Source organism: Vulpes vulpes, chromosome 1 (assembly GCF_048418805.1).
Source record: "Vulpes vulpes isolate BD-2025 chromosome 1, VulVul3, whole genome shotgun sequence".
Lineage (NCBI taxonomy): Eukaryota > Metazoa > Chordata > Mammalia > Carnivora > Canidae > Vulpes > Vulpes vulpes.
In genome coordinates this window covers 100,158,792-100,176,727 of record NC_132780.1, presented here as the reverse complement: position 1 = coordinate 100,176,727, position 17,936 = coordinate 100,158,792, and the positions used below count along the sequence as shown (strand labels likewise).

General features: G+C 33.8%; 1 pseudogene; it reads right to left on the bottom strand.

The window, feature by feature from the left end:
* Positions 1-16,564, bottom strand: part of LOC112913661 (eukaryotic initiation factor 4A-I-like) — a 40,835-nt pseudogene extending 24,271 nt beyond the window's left edge.
* Positions 16,565-17,936: the final 1,372 nt, after the last annotated feature.

The following is a 17,936-nucleotide window of genomic DNA, read 5'->3' as shown; positions in this document are numbered from 1 at the left end:
GAACTACAAAAACAACTAGAAACAATTTTGAAAAGTGGCAACAATTACACATTTCTTAATAATTACTTTAAATAAAATGAACTACATCTAATCAAAAGACAAGGATAACTGAATGGATAAAAAAAAAAATAGAAAAAACAAACAAACAAATATCTATATCCTGCCTAGGAAGACTCTTGTTAGACATCAAGACATATGCTGACTAAAAGTGAAGAGATGGGAAAAGATATTCCATCCAAATGGAAGTGAAAAATAAGTTGAGGGGGATCCCTGGGTGGCTCGGTGGTTTAGCACCTGCCTTCGGCCTGGGGCATGGTCCTGGGGTCCCGGGATCGAGTCGGGGACCCAGCGTGGGGCCTGCTTCTCCCTCCGCCTGTGTCTCTGCCTCTCTCTCTCTCTCTCTCTGTCTCTCTCTGTGTCTGTCATGAGTAAATAAATTTAAAAAAAATCTTTAAAAAAGAAAAATAAGTTGAGGTAGCAATATTTACATTAAAAAAACTGTAAAATAAACACTGCTTTTTTTGTAAAAAAAAAAAAAAAAGAGAAGAAAAAGGCATTAGATAATGATAAATGGATCAATCCAATAGGGAGATATAACAAAAATAAGTAATTGTGCTCCCAACATAGAATATATAAACATACAAAACAAATGTTAACAAAGGGAGAAATACTGATACAATAATAGTAGGGGATTTTAACACCCTGCTTACATCAATGGATAGGTGAACCTAAAGAAAATCACGAAAACTGTGGCTTTGAGTGACACAGATGGACTTACTAGCTATACATAGAACACTCCATTCAAAAACAACAGGATACACATTCTTTTCAGGTATACATAACACATTCTCCAAGACAGATCATACATTAAGCCACAAAATAAATCTCAATAAATTAAGAAGACTAGAATCATATCAAGCATTTTTTTTCAACCACAATGCTACACAACTAGAAATTAATTACAAAGAGAAAACTGGAGAAATACAAACATGTAGAGGCTAAACAAAATGCTAGTAACAAGCAATGGCTGATGAAGAAATTAAAGAGGAAATCAAAAAAAGTACATTGAGATAAATAAAAAATGGAAACATAGTGCTCCAAAACCTGTGGGATGCAGCATAAATAGTTCTAATATAAAAGTATATAGTGGTACAGGTTTACTTCAATAAACTGGAAGAACATCAAATAAACCTAGTAAACTTACAAGAACTAGGAAAAAAATCAAGCAAATCTTAAAGTTAGTAGAAGGAAGACAATAAAGATCATGGTGAAAACTGAAACAGACATAAAAAATAGAACAGATTAATGAGATCAAGAGCTGGTTCTTTGAAAAGATTTACAAAATTATTAAAATAATGATTTTGGCAGGCTCACAAAGGAAAAAAGACTCAAATAAAATCAAATTAAAAGTAACAGATACTATAAAACCATAAAGAATTATAAGAGCCTACTATGAAAAATTATATGCCAACAAATTGGACAACCTAGAAAAGTGGACACATTCCTATAAACACAATCTTCCAAGACTGAATTGGAAAGAAATAGAAAATTTGAACAGACCAATCACAAGGAACAATACTGAATCAGTAATGAAATAACTCCCCAAAGCAAATGTCCATGACCAGGTGGCTTCATAGGTGAATTCTACCAAACATTTAAAGAAGAATTAGTACCTATCCTTTCTAAAGTATTCTCCCAAAGTAGAAACAAATGCTTCCAAATCATTCTATGAGGCCAGTATTACCTTGATATCAAAGCAAGACAAAGATACCATTAAAAAAAAGATAAAAAGAAGAAATATTTAGACCAATATCCTCCCTAATGAACATAGATGCAAAAGTCTAACAAATTTTAGCAAAATATTAGCATAATATTAACAAATTTAGCAGTACATTAAAAAGATTATTCACCATGATCTAATAGGATTTACTTCAGGGATGCAAAGATAGTTCAATATCCACAGATCAATCAATGCAATACCTCACATTAACAATATGAAAAATAAAAACCAGATGATCATTTCATTAGATGAAGAAAAACATTTGACAAACTCAACATATGTTCATGATAAAGACCCAATAAAGTGGGTTTAGAGAAAACATACCTCAACGTAATAAAAACCATTTATTTATTGAAGTCTGGGGTTGTAATACCTTTATCTTTGTTAACCCACAGCTAATATCATACTCAATGGTGAAAAGCTGAAAGCTTTCCCTTTAAGGTCAGTAAGAGGACAAGGCTACCCATTATTGCCACTTGTATTTAACACAGTGCTGGATGTCCTAGCCACAGCAGTCAGACAAGGACAAAAATAAAGGCATTCAAGTTAATTGGTGAAGAAGTGAACTCTCACTATTTGCAGATGACACGTTACTATATGTAGCAAACCCTACAGACTCCCCCCAAAAATGATCAGGATTAACAAAAGAATTCAGTGAAGTTGAAGGATGCAAAATTAACATACAAATTTGTTGCATTTCTCTATGCTAAAAACCAAACTAGCACAGAATGAAATTAAGAAAAATAATTTCATTGACAACTCTACCAAAAAGAATATAATACCTGGGAACAAATTTAACTAAGAAGATAAAAACATACTCTTAAAATGCTGAGAGGTTGATAAAAAAAAAAAGAAAATTGAAGACCTCACAAATAAATGAGAAGATATACCATGTGTATGGGTTGGAAGAATAAACCTTATTAAAATATGCATACAATCTGTAACAATTTACAGATTCAACACAAGCTCTATCAAAATATTGGTAGCATTTTTCACAGAACTAGATTTTTTTCCCTATATAATCACTCCTACACACATTCGCAACTCTCTGCCCTCCTTATCAAATCATGTACCAGGATGGTACCTACCTTCATTACACTTTGATGAACCTACACTGACACTTCATTATCATGCAAAGTCCTTTTTTTTTTTTTTTTGCCAAGTCCATCTTTTATATTAGGCTTCGTTCTTAGTGTTGTACATTCTATGGGTTTGGACAAATGTATAATGACATGTATCCACCATGAGAGTATTTTAATTGCCTGAGAAAAATCCCTTGTGTTTACCTCTTCATCCCACTTCCCGCAGCCCAGTTCCACCAACCTCTGGCAAACATGGATCATTTATTGTTTCCATAGTTTTGCCTTTCTTAAAGTGACAAATAGCTGGACTTATACTGTATGTTGTCTTTTCAGATTGTTTTTCCTTTATTCAGTAATAATCACTCAAGATTCTTTCATGGTTTTTTTTTTTTCACTGCTTCATAGCTCATATATTTTGACCAGTAAATAATATCCCATTGTCTGGATATACCATAGTTTATTTATCCATTCACCTACTATAGGACATATTGATTGTTTGCAAGTTTGGGCAATTATTAATGAAGTTGGTATAAACATATTCCTGAGCAGGTTTTTGTGTGGACATAAGTTTCCACTTCTTTGAGCAAAAACCAAGGAGTGCAATCACTGATCAGATATCATAAAATATGTTTAGCTTTCTAAGAAACTGCCAACCTAGCTCCCAAAGTGGCTGTACTATTTTCCATTTCCACCAGCAATGAATGAGAATTCCTGTTTTTCCACACCATTTTGAGCATTTGGTGTTGTCAATGTTCCAGAGTTTGGGCTTTTTAACGGTTATATAGTGGTATCTAATTTCTGTTTCAATTTGCGTATTCTTGATAACATACAATGTGGAACATCTTTTTATGTGACTATTTGCTGGCTGTGTATCTTTATTGGTAAAGTGTTAAGGTTTCTGGCCCATTTTTCAATTGGGTTGTTTCCTTATTTCTGAGTTTTAAGAATTCTTTGTGTATTTTGGATAGCATTTGATTATTTGGAATGTAAATGGTACAAGAGCTATTATTTGTACATTTACTATGACCCAGGCATTATGCTATTAAATATGGTGCATCCATATTTTAAAAAATCATTATTATTAGTCTAATAATACTATTATACGTATTTTCAATTTTATATAGGATAACAATAAAACTGAAAGAATTTTGTTATTTTAAAAATATTAAACTAAAAAAATTAATGTAAAGATGGTATGTAAAGCCCAATGTTATCTTATTACACAATATTTTCTTGTTGTGTGAAATTAAAAATATTGATTAAATTCGTCTGGTATATTTGCACTTAACTGCCATATCTTTTTTTTTATTTTACATGTTAAATCACATAAAAAAAATACATGTGCATATGAGGTTTCATATAAACTGATTAAATACATGCATATAAAAATATAATTTTAAACACAATTTTTAGATGTTATTTTAATAGACCATGTTCAAGCAAGAGTTTGCTCCTGTTACTACTATTGTCTTTGTTATTGTTGTGTTAATACTACCATGAGGGCAATAAAAGTAAATCCTGATTCCATTTGTGCTTTAAACTAATCTTTAAAGTACATCCTCCCATTCTGATATTCTCTTGTTTAGTGATATTCTCTTGTTTACATTTTTAGATGTAAAAATTCTCTTGTTTTAGTAAAGTACATCCTCCCATTCTGATATTCTCTTGTTTAGTGATATTCTCTTGTTTACATTTTTAGATGTAAAAATGTCACATATCTTTGCAAGGAAAGATGTCTTATGGTCTCTCCTCTCCCCCTCACCGAAAGACATGTACTGAAAAATGCATCTTTTCTGTGTTTATAAATTAGGATATTTATTTTAGGGAAAAGTAATTGCTTCTTCATATGGTATACTATAATAGAATTTTCAGTCCAAAAGCAATTTAAGTCAGCAACATATTGAACTGTAATTAAAGATTTATGATTCCATTAAAAGGTAATGTTATAGTTAATCCCTAATAATAAAATACTTCATAAAAGTTCAGTGTTATACACAATGCAGAATACAAATGTCAAGTTCTCCCAAATATTTACTGGCCTTGTGATTCCATTGAAAATGTTAACACTTGAATTTCAATAATATATTGCACTGGCTTTGGATTTAATTGTGGAATTATGGCTATCTCTATTTAAATATGTGTGTAGATAACTGGATACTCTGAAAAATATGGTGATACTTTTACTTCTTTTCAATGTATTTTTATTCTTAAAAAATGATGAATTTCTGCTCAAGATGACACAGTACATTCAGGTTACAATGTACTTTCTTAACTAAATACAAATAAAACATTATAAATGTAGATAATTGAAAAGGCATAGATAGCTAAGTAGAAAAAATAGAGTTGTACAGAATGCATACAGTGTTGAAACCATGGGTTCTTGACCCATAAATATACAGAAATTCCCAAGGATTTGGCTTTGGCATGATAAAGGGATATGTGAACCATGTGATAGGGGAACAAGAGTCAGGCTCCCTACTTAAATACAAGCATTATTTGTCAAGCTCCCTATCTTCAGCAAATGATGCTAGCAATATTACTGAAGGACCACCTTTTCAATAGGATTGCCACATTTAGTAAATAGAAATAAAAAATGGGCACACTTCTACAAAAATATTACCCAATTTACTTTAAATTCAAATTAAACTGGGCAGCCTCTATTTTATCTGGTAACTATACTCTTGAAGGTGCAAAATTAAAGGAATATGAACAGCTTCGGATCTGAAAAAAGGTGATGGAAACTTCATGTTTATTGTTTCTCCAATACCACTCACCCTATAAAAAGCCCAATATTTTATTAATTTTAAAAGGCTATAAAATTTCACCATAAGCCCAAGTCCAAAGGACTAGTGGGCCAGGGGATAGACACCAGCAAACTGTTGGCTAGGAGATAGCAAAAAAATAAATAAATAAAAACAAAGAAAAATATGAATATATTAAAAAAGAAAACTTTTCAAATGATACATATCGAATTTCAAAAAGGAAAAAATAATAAGCAAAAACAAATTAACTAGTACATAAATTTAGATAAAATTTTTACAGAAAAAATAATAAGCAAAAACAAATTAACAACTAATACATAAATTTAGATAAAATTTTTACAGAGTAGTCTAATGAAGAGATTAAATTCAGCATGTTTGTGTTGCTCAAGTAGTTATATGAAAAAATTAAAAGAAATTTAGGATTAGTAAATAAAAGAATAATAAGAATTTATGGCTATGGAAATAATTTAAAAATTTGGAGATACTGAAAGACATTTATATTTATATTGTCCTTGAAATAGAAACACAATAGATAGTACAAAATAGGTTAAGACATTAATGAAGAAAAGCTTTGGAACTTGTCAGACGCTACTGAGGAATTTGCAACTAATGCACCAAAATGTTAAGATGTTTGTACTGATGTAATGTTAAGAATGATCAGTAGTAGACATGTAGAGACTCTGAAATAAACATTTAGGTTTTAGAAGAAAAAAAATGGAAGAAACAATAGAATGGTAATATTTGAAGATATAATCAATGTGAATTTTTGATAATCGAAAAAAATTAGTTCCATTTTTATATTACATTTATGCTAAGAAGGGTAAATAAAATATATCTGTACCTATATCCAGCATATGAAAAACTTTGGAAGATAAAAGAATCAGTTTTTTTCTTTTTTTAAGTTACAAGAGTAAAATAACATCATTTGCAGAAGAAACAAAATTAATTTTTAGCTAAATTAAAATATCAGACTGTTTTTAACCCATTGTAAAGAATATCTGAAAAAATGCTGAGGAAAAACAACTAACAATCTAAAATATTAGCTAAAATGTAATTCCAAAGAAGGTAACATTAAGACTTTATTTCGAGGTATGCAATGACCAGGGTAGCTACCTAACAATCATCACTACATACAATGTAAAACAAAATTATCATATCAGATCTTCTTTAGCAAGATAAAGGAAGATTGAAATACTGAACAATTTTTAAAAATCTTACATGGAATTCAAGAGTAGAACTATAACTTAAAAATTTCAAGGAGCATGTGCCTTTCTCATTGTCTTTTCAGAAATCTTTTGAAATCAAGAAGGATAAATAATATGAAATTCAATCTCTATTTGCAACAACAATGGAAAATTTATGCATCCTTGTGCTGTATCATGTGAAGTAAGTATGTTTAATGGAGGCAAATGGAGATAATAGTTTGGAAAAAGGTCAGGAGAAGATGCCCATGGTTGAAGATGTTATACTACTATAATAGAGGCATATTTTCCAAAATTAAGTGATGCACCCTAAGGTTCAAAGACAAAATTGGAACAGGGGACATATATTATGGCTAGTGGCAGAAGCTTCCTCTTTTCCAGCCTCATTTGGCACGAAGAAGAAGCTGGAAGTTAGCTGTGTATGAGCAATTATACAGAGAAGCTATTTGCAGAAAGGGGGTTTTTCAGGGAGATAGGCCAGTGAAGGAGAGCCACGCTGTACTGTGAGGAGACCAAAAGCAGCTGACCATTGTTGTTCGGCAGAAGTATAGACCAAGGCACTGTACTTAAATAGATATTCTTGTTACGCAAGAAATGCTTTGCTATCCTCCAACATGATGCTGGCCTCCTGATAAAAATCAAGTTTAGGAAGTAATTACAACATTCAAATCGAAGTAAAATGTAAAATATCAAGCATTGGATCTACCAAATGTAAGGAAAAAAGAAAAAAAGAAGAGAGAACCTAGATCAGTTATCAGAATTTATTTTTTTACCAGAGTAACCTCTACCCCTGTGCTTTATTTGCAGATTTGTTCCAAGACCCCCAGTAGATCTCTGAAATCAGTTTTTCCCCCTTTACATTCGTACTTATGATAAAGTTTAATTTATAAATTATGCACAGTAAGAAATTAATAATAACTAATGGAACAAATTAACAATACACTCTAATAAAAGTTACGTTAGTATAATCTTTTGCAAAATATCTTGTGCTGTACTCACCGGTCTAATTGTATGATGTGGGATGATAAAATGCCTGCATGATGAGACAAAGTGGGTGAGATAGGTATCCTGACCTAGCGCTAGCTTACTACTGACCTTCAGACAAATACATCAGGAGTATTATCTGCTTCCAGACTATGGTGGGTACAGGAGGGATTACTATACAGAGAAATGTAAACATGACCAAAATGTTGTCATTGCATTTTTAAAAAATATATGGCAAATCAGTATATCATTTTACTTTTCTAATATTAGAGTATACAAAATTTCAGGAACAACATCAAAAGATAGAAATAAACTAGGTACTGGTTGACCTCTGAAAAGAATCGCAAGAGGAAAATGAACTTAGAGGAAAAAGAAAAATTACTTTGAGGGAGAACAAAGGAGAAGTCAAAAAATCCACAAAATTAAAAAAAAAAATTTAAAGAGGTGAAAGAATGAAATTCAAGAAAACTAATGGAAAAGTATTAAAATTACCAATTTGAAGGATATATTGGATCTTAGGGAAAAACACAGTGATCAGTTTAGAAAGATGTTAATAAAGCTAATTTATTTCAAAGCTTATCAAAGAACCAGATGGTAGTAAAGTAGATCATTTTATCTATAAATACAAAACAATAGGCAGATCTAAGAGTGTTCAACATCAATAATAAATTCTGAAAGGGACTGTAGCAATGCCTGCAAATCCCTCAAAAAACCCCCATAAACCAATAATTCTATGAGCATACACATTATTAAAGACAAAAGTAACAAATCAATATTGCCCAACATTTATTGGCTCAAAGAAAGCCTTTCCTTGGATCCTTGAAGAAATTACTAAAAGATGAACTTCCAACAAATAAACAATAGTGAGAGACTGTGGAGACATCTGCAGTGGTATTGAAAAAATACTGTTAACTGTTAAGTGTTATGACAGGCAGGATACTAACACAACTGCCAGGCTCCGTACTCTTGTTTAAATATTCTACCTTCAGTGTAGACAGATCCAAAACTTCCTTCTACTAATAAAATATGACACATTTTAGGAATATTACTCTGGGTTTCTATATGGTTCCATGGCCAAAGTGAAGGAACTTTGCAGATGAAAACAAGCTCTATGATCAGCTCAGTGGAGGTTAAGCAAAGAAGTCTGTCTATCTTGTGCGAGCCTGACCGAATCAGGTGAGCCTCCAGAAGAAGCCTTTGGGGTAAGGGACAGAAGTCAGACATTCTCTTTTCTGAGACTTTCTTAACCAGTTGATGGAAAATGAATCTTGCCAACAATAAAGTTAGAAGAGGATACCGGGTTCCTTGTTTAACAATGAAACAATTCTCTCCTCTTTCTTTGTGTGGATTTGTAGTAACTTATAATTATAGTGGAATGCTGAAAATATGGCTTTCTATCATATTTATCTTCTGGTATAGAGTCCTGTACAACAATTCATATCCCTTATGATTCTCTCTCTTTCTTTATTTTTCTGTTTGTTTTGATCAGGCTCTTCAATCTATGGGTTATGTATTCCTTTTTTTTTTCTTTTGCAAAAATAAATTGATCTGACAGTCTGGGACTTGAATAGCCATATGAAATATTAAGTAGTTACAAAAGAATTTCTTAAAATCACAATTTGTAATTTAGATTTTCATGATTCACATCCTTTTTAAATACGCTTTATGTCAGAAATACTGAGGCATAAAGAATGGACTGACGGAGTAGGAAACTGTGTTGGATATTTCTCGATCTGTATGTTCAAATTTCAGATGTTTCTGAATGTCACATGTAGAGAACGCATGATGTCTTTACTGTTCTTAAAAGGTTCACAGGCAATAAATAGCTAATAGAAGGAAATGGGCACTCTGTTGACACCCTGCTGATACCAGGTAAATGTCTTCCTACAGTATCTCATTAAGATTTCAAATGTTTCTGTGGCCGTAGTCATTATTTGTTATCCTTCAGAGGAATATGGGATTTTAAATTGTGTCAGAGCAGCTGTTCAAAGAAGCCACTTGAGTAGTAAGGGTTATTACTGACAGTCTCAGCACGATGATTGCATTACTGTGCGCTGGAATATGATTCTGAAAAATGAGGAATACTCTATTTAGGCAAAGAGGAATGACTTGCTGTTTGTTTCTGAATAATTCAGCAGGCTGTATGATAGGTCGGAATAGATGCATGAATTTTATAACGATTACTGATATTTTGGTAAAAGGTCTCATTAAAGCAAACTGTAAGGTATCTGACGTTATATATATGCATTTATCCAACAAGTGATAGAAACATTGCTTTTTAAAAATGAAAAAATGAAGTTGAAGAACATAAAATCCTCACATCTGGTTTTTACCAATGACACTTTATTATGATTATTAATCATATATTATTTCTAGAATGAGTACAGTTCCAGTGACGCTTAGCCTACCTTTTAGCTGTGCTCCAAGAGTTGTGTGAAAATTTATTTGGATTATTCAATTTTATTTCAAACACACCAGGCAAATACAAAACAAACTACTGCTGCTATTACTGTGAAAGTAAATTTATATTTTTCATGAAAATAAACACTGTTTAATGTTAATAATATTATACATCTACAGTTATATATTTATCGTGGGATTGTAGACCTATCCTTTTTTACGTACAACTTACATCAAAATAGTCAATTAACTATTAAGTGTTTTAAAATTATTATATGTACTATAGTAGGCTAACTTTACAATCAAACAGTTTGTTAAATGGAAGGAATAGCTAAATTCTATGTTTTGCCATGTTGAAAAGAAATCAAGGTCTATCTATATCTTTTTTATATATAAATATTTATAGATAAATAACTTATTTTTATATATCTATATACATATAGATACATATTTATTTTACATACAAATACATATCTATTTTAATATTGAAGTGATGTATAATAGCATTTCAGGGTGATGGTTTAGAATGACACTAAAGGATGAATACTTTCATATGTCTCTATATGTTTATACTTATGTTTATTTTGTATGTATTTACATGTAATTATAATATTACTGTTAGATGTATAGATACATAATAATACATTATACCTAAATAAATATGTATAATATTTATCCTTTCAGTGTGTTTATTAATTCTTGATCCCTAAATTCATCAAGCAGGCTAAACAGCCTTATTTAGGGTAAAGTTGAGACACTAGACCTATTATAGCTATTTCAAGCAGAAAAGAGCCTAACACAGGAACCAGTTGCTTATAGCATTGTTAGAAGGTGGAACTCAGGGAGTGGCCTGTAGATTTGGAAACCAAGCTACTGCACTTGCCACTCAGAGGTTAAGAAGTGTCTAGGGCCTACTGCTGACCTCTCGCTATCCTAGAACCTCAAAGCAACCAAAGGTGGAAGACAGAAATCTGGCCACAGCAAACTCAAGTCAGCCAAGCTTTACATGGGAGCCATGCCCGCTGCAAGAAGAAAAACTCTGCCCCTCTTCCAGTACCCAAGGCTCTCCTGAGTGCATCTCATGGGTAAGATCTGACGCAAATGCAGGAACCCAGTGACAAGACAGCCTGGCAAACGTGTTGACCAGCAGAGCACAGAGGAGAGAAGTCATCAACAAGAAATAGAAAAATGTAAAGAAATAATAAAGGAATGATTGCTTCTCCTTAATTGTAAGAGTTTAGAAAAACAACCAACAGTGAGATTGATTAGTGCTTTTTCCTAAGGGGTAAGAATTTACTAGGTGAGGCATTTGGAAAGATCACTACAAGTTGAGGAGAATGAATGTTCAGAACTACAGAGGCCAGAAAATATAGTTAGGTTAATGTAGTTGGAGAGTAAGCTGCATGTCAGGAGCCAGGAAAAGGGTAACGGTAGTAACTGAAGTTGGGAAACCCTCAGGAAAGTTGACAAGGGGATATAACAAATTGCAAAGGAAGGTTTGCTTTGGTTTATTTTTGTTTTGATTTTTTGTTTCTTTTTAAAAAAGATTTACTTGAGAGAGAGTGCAAGTGCACCAGCAGGGGGAACAGCAGAGGGAGAGGGAGAAGCAGACTCCCCACTGAGCAGGAAGCCCAATGAGGAGCTGGATCCCAGGACCCTGAGATCATGACCTGAGCTAATGGCAGCCCTTTAACTGACTGAACCCCAAGGCACCCCTGCAACGGAATTTTAACTTTATCTCAACCACAACTGAGGCCATTAGAGCAAGGGCCAGGATTAGTTTGTGCTTTACCAAAGGTGGACAGAAGGGGCAGGAAATGGGATACAAACAAAGAAAAGGAAATCCAATTCTAATATATACCAACATCCCATTATGTTTGGAGATCATGGCAATTTCTACATCGAGACAGATGAGGGTTTTGTATACTAATTAATTCACTTGACTATTTTTTTGTTTAGATCTACTGAGGATTTAGAGACAAATCAGATTCCTATCCAGGGAGTTAAGCCTAAAAATTGCCCAAGGCTGAAATAAGCTAACGTTATCAGATGATGTGGACTTTAAGGTTTTCAAGGGTCTTTTAAAATCATAGATGGAGCATTTGGTACTCATTTTCTGTGAAAAATATAATATTCCTTAAAAGAGGACTGTGAGCCTTTTTCTTCTTCTGGGTATTGGTGTCCACAAACATTCAGAATGGTCCAGCATTTGATGTGTTGTCATAGGCTGACCTGTAAGACAGCCTCTAACAAAACTAGGCTGTTCCAAACCCCTGGTAATAGAGTTGCTTACCTTTATACCAAGAAGCACCAAAATCTGCATGTGGCCTGGGCCTGGGCCTGGGAGTTCATGCTGTGAGACCTGAAGTTTGCATGAGGTTGTCTCAAACAACAATAACAACATGTCTGTGGGGTCTGAAGTGGATCCATGGGTGCTAAGTGTGATCCTGACAGGATCAACTGTGCTTTCCTTATTGACGAGCAGAAAATCATGGTGAAAGTGTTGAAGGCACAAACACAGCATCAGAAAGCTAAACAAAAAAAGGGGGCGGGGATTGAGTAATAAAAAATATAAGTAAAAAAATAAATGGACTATGATCCTCAAAATCATTAAAATGAGGACTCAACTAAAGAACTCATAATGGAAAAAAAAAACTAAAGAATACTGTATTGTCTACTACCTCAAATTCTTCAGTACCAGAAGGTTAAGATAATGAAGAGTGTCAAGAAAAAAAGAAGTGAGTCGGCAATTCTTTCTCCCCTTGATCTTCCACTCGTCCTCTTCCCCTCCCCTTGGTCCTCTCCCTCTGCCCTCTCTCTGTTTCACAGGCCAACACACTCCTTTTCTCAGCTGTTCAGACTGTGGCAACAAGGCTTGTCTGAGGAATCCCTCTTAGGGAATTATTCCAATCCAGTAACTAGTGGATGCTGTTCCATCCCAGCCACGGTCTGATAACTGGGCTCCAGAGCTTTCCAGAGGATCAACTCAGATGTATTTCACAACGACATTTCCATCAAATTAGTTTTTTTCTCTCTCCAATCTCAAGACATTCCCTGATAAATTTCTTCACCCATATCTTCCCTCTTGAAATCTTTGTCCCAGGAATTTAATCAACACCACCAAACATACAACATGCACATGTATATAAATATACCCATTTCCTAAACACCACCACACACACACACACACACGCTTATTTCCTTACTTGCCTTTCTCCTATGAGTATTTTTATTTATGCTGAGGTTATGTTTGGGAATGAAGAGCAGTACTCTCTACCTTAGACCCTTTCTCTGATAAGGCATGTCTTTATGATTGAATGCTCTCTAATTAGTAATTACTCCAATGCCTAGAAAATAGGGAGCAAACGATAAATATTGACGTTGAGTGATAAGTTGAATGAAGGAATAAAAACTCATTTAAATCAAGCCATCCTTTCTGTTCTCGGTCTTGCAACAATCTTTTTTTTTTTTTTTTTTTTCACATTTTGGAATAGACTGTGCTGTCCAATATGGTAGCTACAGGCAGCTACATAGATTTAAATGTATGGTCATTAAAGTTAAATGAAATTTAAAACATTAGCTTTTTCAGCCTCACTAGCCACATTTCAAGTGTACAAAAACCACATGTGGCTGGCTAGTAGCTATCATACTGGATGCTCGGATCATAGAATATATCCCTCCATTGCAGAAAATCTATTGGAAGACACTTGTTTAGAGAAAAAATGTCAAGGAATGGTGTCCTATGGACATAATTTCTTTTTTTTTTCATAATTTCTTTTTAATGGAGCTTTACAACACTTGAGTGACTTAAGAAGTTTGGATTTCAAGGTAAGGTGCTTAGCCTTAAGTATGGTTGGTGACAGTGTTAAAAAATAGGCTGAATACCTAAAATTATAGTAATTTTTTTAAAAGAAAGGCTACCATTGGAGAATCTTAAAAAAAAAACAAAATAAACAAACATTTGTAAAAGACATCTGAATTTTGTGGCAAATTAGTTCTATTTCAAAGATGTATTCTTTAAAGCTAATAAATAAGCACACAAAAAAGTAAAAATCAATGTTCCCATGATACTTCTTTTAAATCTCAGTTACTAGGTGGAATAGCACGGCTCTTATGTATTTAATCCACTAGCTCTGGGCCCATTGTGAAGAGTGCTGTTGCACAATGATCCAAATATGAGGCCAACAGAATTTCAGTATTGTGTATTTTCAGAAGCTTTCTGTCTGGATACACCAAGTGGAGGCAGATTCTTTTTGTCCAGAGTGCTATGTTATGTACATAGGTACATACACATACACACATTTATTGCATATATAGATGCTAGATATATAGCACGGGTGTATATGTAACTACATGTGTAAATACAATGGATACGTAGTAGATATTTAAATCATGGGCCACAGGAAAGGCAGGATTTGTGCAGAGGCATTAATACATTAATGGAGTATTCATAAATCAAAATATTCAGGTACAGGTCTGTATATGGAGGCAAAAGTTCTCACATCACAAAAATGTTCACCAAAGAAGCAGCCACTCAACAGTCTTCTCTCAAACATCCCTCCTCATTTTACACAAAGGCACATCTCTGTCACTCAACTTTAGAAGCCAACAAGCTCCATCATGACAATGGCTTTGTTTTCCATCTGTCAAACACTTTTTAAAAATTTGTTCATGTAAGATAATATAATACAAATTAATTTCAAAATGAGACTGCAGAATATTTGAAATGTCATGAAAATTCTAAGCAGCTACTGGTTTGAAACCATCTGCGAGTCCTTTGTAAATGGGAAGCTGTCCGAGATTGATTTATATAAGAATAAATAGGCACGGATAATTCATTAGCTAATTAACTAATCTGTTGATTAGCTAATTGGTTTAGGTAACAAATACTACTCCAGTTTCCATTATTTTCCAAATATTCTAGTTTCTGAGACTAAAACTGTAATAAAACAGGCAAAAATTCCCATCCTCACTGGATCTGATATCCAGTAGGGAGAGGAAGATTCTCTGCTCCTCACCACAGAGACATCTCTGTCCAAGGCAGATGTTCGGGAGGATGGAATTAGGAAATTGACATAATGTGCCTATAGCAAAAATCATCTGCTCATGATGCTACAAAAATCTCATATGAAGTGAAGAATTATTTCTAGTGCTCCCAAATATTTGCCAAGGAAATTTGGAAAATAAATTAGCAGAGTTAAAACAAGAGATATAATTCACTCCTGAATTGTAAAAATTATAATATTGACTTGAAATTTATGAAAATAGGGTAATAAACATGTTTTTATAATGTTTTCAAAATAGCATATAAAATCAGTGCACCATTGCAGTTATGACATGCAATTATTAATTTAAAAATAAAAATTAATTTCCATTTTAGATTTCTACTTCCAATTTAATTTTGAAGATAAAGATCTCAAATAATTATTTTTCCTATTTACAATTACATTATGTCTTCATGTTTTTAAAGTTGAGAGACTTTAGTTGGTCTATTCTTATAACAATTGTATTCAAAATAATTTTACGTTATGTATCGTGCACATGTAAGCATCCCTATAAAAATTTCACTTCTTATACAAATAAAACATGTATCACTATAGACAAATTTCTTCATTACTATTTTCTGACCTTACACCCTAATGGGTTTTAGAACATATCATGTAGTTCATCCTGTTATGTCAACTCTGCTCATTTTATACCTTAAAGACATTTTAGACATGTCTCTACCAATCATTATTTTAAACTTCTTAGTTCTCCTTCCCATCTATGAGTCCTTATTTTCTAAAATAACCAACAAGTTTAATGTGTTGAGATATCTTTCTTATTCTCTCTTAACCAATTTCTATTTGCAAAGTGTAAATTGACAGAGGTATGTAAGATGAATTAGTGATAAACATCTGGATGCTAGCACAGGAATCATGTATGGCTGCTGGCTTCATGACCTAATACGCACACGTGCCCAAATACATGCACACATGCATATTTAGAAGCTCTTATAAGTATTATGGGCATAACCGACCTGCATAACTGACCACCCCGACCTGCAGGTACTCAGGCCAAAGAATGTTGCATGTGAGACAAGAGCTGCACAAGTGACCCCAGGGCCTGGTTACTTGACATTCACTGGACTCCAGGTCAGAAATGGCCCTACTTCTGCTCTGGATGCCTACAGCTATACATTTTGCCTACATCCCCTCCTGCTCCAGGCTGGGCTGGTCCCCCTGGAATGGAATCCGAGAGGGGAGGCAAACACACCCAGCCGGGCTCCTTGAGGCTATAGACACATGGTAACATAGGAATGCAGCTCACTTCCAACTGCATGTAGGCAAACACATGTTTAATTTCAGACCCCATCATTTGCCCTATCTAAATGGCCCTTGTGGGATGGTCAGTTGGAAATCTCACCTGAGGGGTGGACACTCTGCCCAGGTCTCTCTACTGGGACTCCAGCCTGGCCTTCTCCACCAGGGTTCCCCAGCTAATGAGGTTGGAAGTTCTAAGTACCCAATTTATGTACCTCTGTCTTCATCTCCCTTGCTGCTTACTGTTGCCCTCATCTATGCATAGATTTTCCTACTCTTCTTTCTGTTTCTATTAGATTTTTCAAATACGAATAATGTGTTTTCCCCCCCTTTCAAAACTGAGAGTATGGCTTCTGTAAGCCTTTTCTTTAGAACACACAGATACTACACTTTATGCATGTTGAAGGCTTGTGGCAACCCTTTGACAAATAAGTCTATCAGCACCATTTTTCTAACATTGGCTCACTTCATGTCCTTATGTAACGTTTTGGTGATTATAGTATCTCAATTTTTAATTATATTTTATGGTGATCTATGGTAAGTCATCTTTGATGTTACCATCATAATAATTTGGAGGGGGGGGGGGCACCACAGATGGTGTTCACACCAGAGAGCAAACAACTGACAAACATGTGTGTTCTGACTATAGTTGTGGTGGAGTTAGCCAAGAGAGCTAGAATCAGCAGTAGATTCTAAAGATGTGACTGAATTGATACAATCTAATAATAAAACTTTAACAGATGAGAAATTGCTTTTTATGGATGAGCAAAGGAAGTGATTTCTTGAGAATCCACCTTTGGTAAAGAGGATATGAAGATCATTGAAATGACAGCAAAGGATTTAGACTATCACATAAACTTAGTTGATAAAGCAGTAGTAGGGTTTGAGAGGACTGACACCAATTTTGAAAGAAGTTCTGCTGTGGGTAATATGCTATCAAACAGCATTACGTTGTATAGAGAAATCATTCATGAAAGGAATAGACGCAACAAACATGGTCTCATGTTAATAAATTGCCACAGCCACCCCAGCTCTCAGCAACTACTTCCCTGATTAAATAGCAAGCATCAACATCAAAGCAACAAAAAAGATTATGACTTGTGGGAATCTCAGATGATGGTTAGCATTAAAGTATTGTTAGTTAAGGTATATATATTGTTTTTTAAATAAAATTCTACTGCACACTTAATACACTACAGTATAGTGCAAACATAACTTTTATAGGCACTAAGAAACCAAAAGTAAATGATTTGACTCACTTTATTGCAATATTTACTTTATTACAGGGATCTGGAAGCAAGCCCACAATCTCTCTGAGGTGCACCTGCATATATACAGATATCTATGTGGGTGTATGTGTGTGTCAAGAGAGAATATATAAATGTGATCTTCTCTCTTTAACCTTAACTTGAAGCCAGATATCA